Source organism: Astatotilapia calliptera, chromosome 1, assembly GCF_964374335.1.
Source record: "Astatotilapia calliptera chromosome 1, fAstCal68.1, whole genome shotgun sequence".
In the NCBI taxonomy this organism is placed as follows: domain Eukaryota; kingdom Metazoa; phylum Chordata; class Actinopteri; order Cichliformes; family Cichlidae; genus Astatotilapia; species Astatotilapia calliptera.
Genome location: NC_137422.1, coordinates 13,708,603 through 13,714,787, shown reverse-complemented (window position 1 = coordinate 13,714,787; position 6,185 = coordinate 13,708,603). Strand labels below are relative to the sequence as shown.

At 44.8% G+C, this 6,185-nt stretch overlaps 1 long non-coding RNA gene across 1 annotated transcript; it reads right to left on the bottom strand.

Annotated features, from left to right (window-relative positions):
- Positions 1 to 366: 366 nt before the first annotated feature.
- On the bottom strand, positions 367 to 5,853 carry LOC145429207 (uncharacterized). Its single transcript, XR_013909431.1, has 2 exons — positions 4,974 to 5,853; positions 367 to 4,040 (listed from the first exon to the last, which is right to left on the bottom strand). It is a non-coding gene; the product is annotated as an uncharacterized LOC145429207 (long non-coding RNA).
- Positions 5,854 to 6,185: the final 332 nt, after the last annotated feature.

The window sequence follows — 6,185 nt, the reverse complement described above, 5'->3', positions numbered from 1 at the left end:
TCTTGTTCTTTATCCTGTTTCCAGGAACCTCTCACCTTTGTTCAGTTATCTCTTTCCTCTTCTTTCCTCTTAACTTTCTCGAGTCTTCATTCGCAGTTTGAGTGACAGATTTAGTTCGCAGTTCAGGCGGTGAGAGGCTGGTTCTATTTCATGGGCTTCAGTCTATTCCAGTTGGGTCATGACTCTGACAGTTGTAGTGTGATCTTAGAGCCTGTTCCATCTCAGAAATATTGTTTTAGACTATCATACAGTAACAGTCCGCTTGGATGCCTAAAACCATATATGCCAGTGTCACTTCAGGCTGAGGAGATGTCACAGCGTTTATATAGTGTACAGTATACAGCACTGTGTGAGAAAAGACAACCATCAAATCCAGTTTGTTTAATTTTTTATACAAAAACAGCACCCATATTTGCACAGAAACAGTCACAGGCATATTTGCATTCACTTATTTAGACAACACAGTAGTGAAATTAGGCTTTTATTATTTTAGGACAGGTTTTATTGCCAGCTTTTTTTTTTCATTTTATTATTTCTATCGCATGAAATCACCTGTGTCTCTCAGCGCTCTTGTCAAGTGTGCAAATGGTGTCATGTGTGAGCTTAGCAACGTTAGTGCATATTTTTTATGTGTACACAAATCTCTCACAGACTCCCTTGTAGACTGCTGGATGGCCATAAACACATGGACACATTAATTAACCTTTTGAATGTGTGTGTGTGTTTATGTGTATGTGCGTGTGTGGTTGGGTGGATGATGGCGGTGGGGTAGGGGGTGGGGGGTATCATCCCACGGTGGCCATGCATCCATGTGTGCACGGTAGGGAGGACAGCCACTGTCACTGAAGAGCAAGAGGCAGAGCGGTCCCTGGCAGCTCGAGAGTGGAACTGATCCAAACAGTCCTTTAGCCCATTGTTATGCAGGATAATCCAAAATCTGGCAACCAGCAGCAGCACCAGGTGGTCCTGTCAGCACACAGAAGAAGAAGAAGGACTGGAAACAGGAATGGAGCATGCTGGACCAGCCCCGAAGGACTGAAGATGTCTGAGCGACGCCAGCTGACGCAAGAGGACATAGACTGATGTGTGGTAGTTAACTGTGAAATGAGACAGAACAGTTTTCTTTGTACTCGTGAAAAGCTATTGGCTGTATGTATGTATGAATATGTGCATACAACAAGGTTTTAATGTGAGCATGGACACAAAGAGAAGGGCAGCAGTGGTTGCATCACTTTCTAAACAAAAAAGTTTATGTTTTTAACTTTGTTTTTTGTGATACTCAGCAGAGCGGTACCCCAGTAAATAAAAAATGTTGCATAAAATTACTCTGACAAGGACTGACTGAATCTGACTCTAAGTGGGTGTGAAGGACGGAGCGATCTCCAGCAAGATCTGAGACTGTACCACATTTCTGCAACCTCAGGGAATGTCCGCTGCTACAGCTAGTAAACACACAAAAAAACCCCAAAAAACAAAACAAGACATGACCTACATGCAGCAATTCTAAATCCAACAATTCAAGCTGCTGATGTGAGCTGACACTGGCTGAATGAGCAGCCAAAAAACAAGAGAACATAAGAAAACTGAGCTTTTTAAGTGCATGAGTTTTCATCCATGTAACGTCACATGTTTCAAGCTCGCTCTCATCAAAAAAGTGAAGCAGGAGAAAAGTTGAGTTTTGCACTTCAGGTAGTCAAAGCTTGTTCTTGCAGTTTAGTTGTCTGTAATCACACTTAGTCCAGCCTTGGAGTGTCTCTGATGGCTTTGAGATACATGTTTGTTCTCTGCAAGGCCCGGTATAAATGATCCAGCCAAGTGGAGCTCTCATCGCTCACAGGGCTGAGTTCATACACCATTACTCAGCCTTGATCAGCTGGATCTCCACCTCCCTCCCTATGAGAGGGGCAGGAGGAGAAATGAGCAGAGATAAACATCCAAACAGCCAAATTCAGAGTGGAGAGGTACTGAAGGAGGCACACAGAAGGGAGGAATGGGGGAGACGGGAGAAAACAGAAAGATAAATATACAAGAAGGATGAGAGAGATGAAAGAGGAGTGAAATGCAAATCACTTACCTGGAGAACAGTGGTGTTTTTCTTCTGTTTGCCTCCTGAGAAAATAACTAATTGATCTGTCCACTGTGCGATTACCTCTCATCACAGGCTGATTGACTGTCTGTCACACACACTCACTCTCTCTGAATGCTCAAATGCACAGGGCATCCATCTCCATCAACCGCACAAGCTGTGCGCGTGCCTACGCGCGTGCGCCCAAATGCACAGGCCATGACAGGGACCTATCACACCTCAGCATCAGCCCCACTCTGCTCCTCCCGCACATGCAGGGAGAAGAGACGGATAGGGGGTCGGGGGGGTGGGGGGGGTTTGACAAATGACGACAGCATTGTTTAGATGGGAGCTGTCGAGATTGTGACCGAGTGAGTCTCAACGGCACGGTGGCACATAGAGCAGGCTGCAGGACGTCATGGATGGGAATGGGGTAGGTGTGGAACCAGAGCTCTGAGCAGCTATATGGCCGGCACGTTTTCCAACAGGATTACCAGTCAAGAAAATACAAAAGTTATAGAGTGAACGGCTGCCATCGAAAGCTTCTTGATTGAAGCTGCCTCGATCTTGTTGAAGGTCTTCTGTTCTGATTTTTATTATCCGACCTTGCAGTGACATGAAGCCGTACAAGTTTTTTCAACTATGAAAGAAACGAATTAAGTGGAATTGTTTTGGTTCATGAGCACAGCATTAGGCAGGCTGTAACACTCGGGTCGAAAATGGGTTGACCGCAAAGCCATAGTGAGGTGAAGCTCGCTCTTTCAGGGTCAACTGAGCTGTGGCTGTGTGCTGTAATAGTGGTCAGCCTATCCCGAGTGCAGACCCAAACAAAAGAGATGAAGGAGAAAAAAAATAATTCATCCTTTAACAGATGAATGTGACCCACAGGGCAGAGACACAGGCAGCATATTTCATATCCCGGGCTCTCTGTGGACACAGAAATTGAAATCACACATCCTGAAGATTTATTTGTACTTTTCACCAGTACAATTAAAATGTTTATTATCCATCTCTTTCTGTACTCTTATATACATTCATATATAATCAAAGTGCTACAATCTGCTTTATAAAGAAAGTAGTCTGCAACACATTTAAGTCAAATGTACTGACAAGACAATCCTTATATTGCAATTAAATGCTTAGGTCGGTTTTACGCCTGATAACACTGAATCTCAGGATCTTAGCAATGATGCATTACATGCTTTACATTCCAGATTTTGGTAAAGGGCCTGTCAGAGGTTCCTTCTCCAAGATGACCCCAAATGACCTCTGACTGCAGGGTCAGAAGTCATTTGGGGATACAGAGAGCAGAAGGAGAGGAGCTTCAGGCAGCGTTGCCAGACGTTTTGTGCGGGTTTTTGTTTTGTTTGATTTTGCATTATTCCCCACTGCCTACAAGACTGTTATCGCCCTGCCTTATCCCGAGTGAAGGAGCCACAGTGGACAGAAGGGGATGTAAAACATCCACGCGTGCGTAGATTCAGGCCTACTCCTCTGACGACAAGCAGTAGATATAAATCGAACCCAATCTGAGCAGTCGATTCTCGCTCACCATAATCTTGTTTTTAATCTATAAAGTTCCAGCCTCTGATTTATTGCTTTACTTTTTTTTTGGCAGAATTAAGCAAACCAGTGCTAGAAATCTTTCACTGATGAGTTTGAGTTTAACATGAATAGTTGTATTGAATTAACACTGAACTACATTACTACTCATTTCATGCAGTATTGTCTCATCCAACTACAGTCAAGTTCATTTCGAGTTGATTGCTGTGACCTAATAGAGAGGAACATTTACAAGACTTTACACATCAAAAAAGAATAAAAACCAAACCAGTGAAAAGGGCTTAATTTAAGACCCCCAGCATATGGCGTGCACATCTGGCATCTGCTTCCTTTTACAACTTCGCCAAAAACTTTTCCAAGGATAGCGAGGAGACTGGAACATTCGAGGGATGTGCTCAAGTTCCACCAGTTTCTGTGAAACAGGAAGGAAGGAGAAAACAGATAATGAATGTGAATGTGCAGAAACACAAAGCCCTTCAATGGCAATTACCACGCACTGCCTGGCACAGCTGACAGTTTGAGAGAAGCGCTCTTAACGTGTTTTATTCTTGCAAACAAAAGACAAAGACAGACTAAAGCAGATGCACAAGAGCTGAACTGCCAAAGGAGCCAACAGGCTGTAGCCTATTCAACTTTTGGACCATTTACATCACCCCCGACACCTCCTCGTAACCCTCAGCATTTTCCTGGCCTTGACATCTACCTGAAGGTCAGTTTGTCATTCATGAAACATCTCCCCCTGCCGTTATATTTCCTGCCCTGTGCCATTTCATCCCTCAAATATTTCATCACATCAGCTGACAAACTGTGAAGTGCCTCGCTGCTGTCTTTGTCTGCTATCCAACCTCATAAGCCTCACAACTTCCAGCATTTTTGTCACTGTGGCATGCTGCTTCAGAATCATAGGAAACAATGAGGGAATCAGAGGGGAGCCATGGTGTGGGCTGTCTCTCTGCCGCTACTGCTAATGAGCTGTAATCTGGAGCAGTAGGAGGCAGTGCCTGCTCACAAAAATGGCTGTTTCTTGGTACATTTGTTCACTAACAAAGGAGGAGGCAGAAGATCTTAGGTCCTCATTTCCCAAGAACAAAGGGAGCAGAGGGAGACAGTGTGGGAGCTGACCTTCTGGTGGGTGAGGAGCCTCCTGTTTGTATGTAAGACTAGAGTGTGAGCAATCTAGGCAGGCAGGTGGAGAGTTCAAAAGCAGCTGCTCTTTGGCAAATGTGCCAGTCCAGGGTACTAACACTGTGCCTTCTCGCCTTTTCAAATCCCACTCCTGCATCTCCCACCAGCCACCCCACTTCAGTGGATCCATCCTTTCTCATTACGAAGAAAAATCCCTCACCTTTTCTTTCAGACAGCTCGCTAGACCACACAACCCTGCCTCCTCAACGCCGCATTGTGTGTGTCCTTGTGTTTCATCACCCACTAGGTTTGTCTCTGATGTTTGCCATCCAGCTCAGATCTGCTCGCTGTGGGAAACAATAGAAATGGTAAACAAGGCTGATAAGTTAAAAAAAAAAAAAAACTGCCAACGTGAAATGATCCCTGCTATTCATTTCCAGCCTTGAAAATTCAGCACTTCCTGTGTGTGCAGGGTAGGAAACAGAGGTAATATGTTTCAATGACAGCACTGACTGCTCGGGATAGAAAAGGTTTATGTCCACAGGAGCAGCATAAGCAGAGAGAGAAATTTATTTCAATTCATACTTGCCTTGCAAAAAAAAGGAAGTGTCATTGGGTTACCAGAGAAAAACAAAATGCTTCGAAGGAGAAAGATCAAAGAGGAGAGAGCAGGAAAAAAGAGGAAGGCTGAGCAGTCTTTTCCACCTCAGGGTATCTTGCTAAAAGCTATCTGTTCCCCTGGTGATGGAGTGCAGCGCAAGTTCTGAGGTTTGGAGAACAGAAGCTTGCAAAAACTCACATGCACATATACGTGCACACACACACACAAACACCCTTTGCTTCCATCAGTCCTCTCTCCATCAAATTTGTCCGTCCCCCTTCAATCATGTCTCCTACAGTAGCTTTGTGTGGCCCCTTCACCCAGCCTGTCGACACTTCATTAGCAGGCATCTGTTAGCAAGTAATCTCATCTTTCTACAGTTGAAATATCCAGCAGCTCTCTTAGCATTCTGCAACCCAAAAGCAGGAAACAAGCCAGGCTCCAGCAGCAACCACGGCCAGCCTCAGCCCCAAACAGAATCAGTCCTGCTTTATTACATGTCAGCATCTCTTCTTTTCATTTTTTTCTTTTTTTTGTCTGGGGAAGAGATTATGCCCCAGGCCAGCAAGGGATGCAGCAGCAGTGGGATTGGAGGGAGGGCGATGAGGGAGTCTATGGTGAGAGGAAGAAGAGGGAAAGCTCTGAATTTCTCATCACTCAAACCACAGGTGTTTCTTTAATACCTTGCTTTGTTGGAGGTGATGAGGAAATGAGGGGGGAGGGTTGTTCTCCCCCCACTCTTTTCGCTTCTTCTTCCCTCCAGGACTCTCGCACATTTCTCTCCGTTTAAGACAAAGCCAATTTGATCTCCACTTTGGAACATATGGTGCG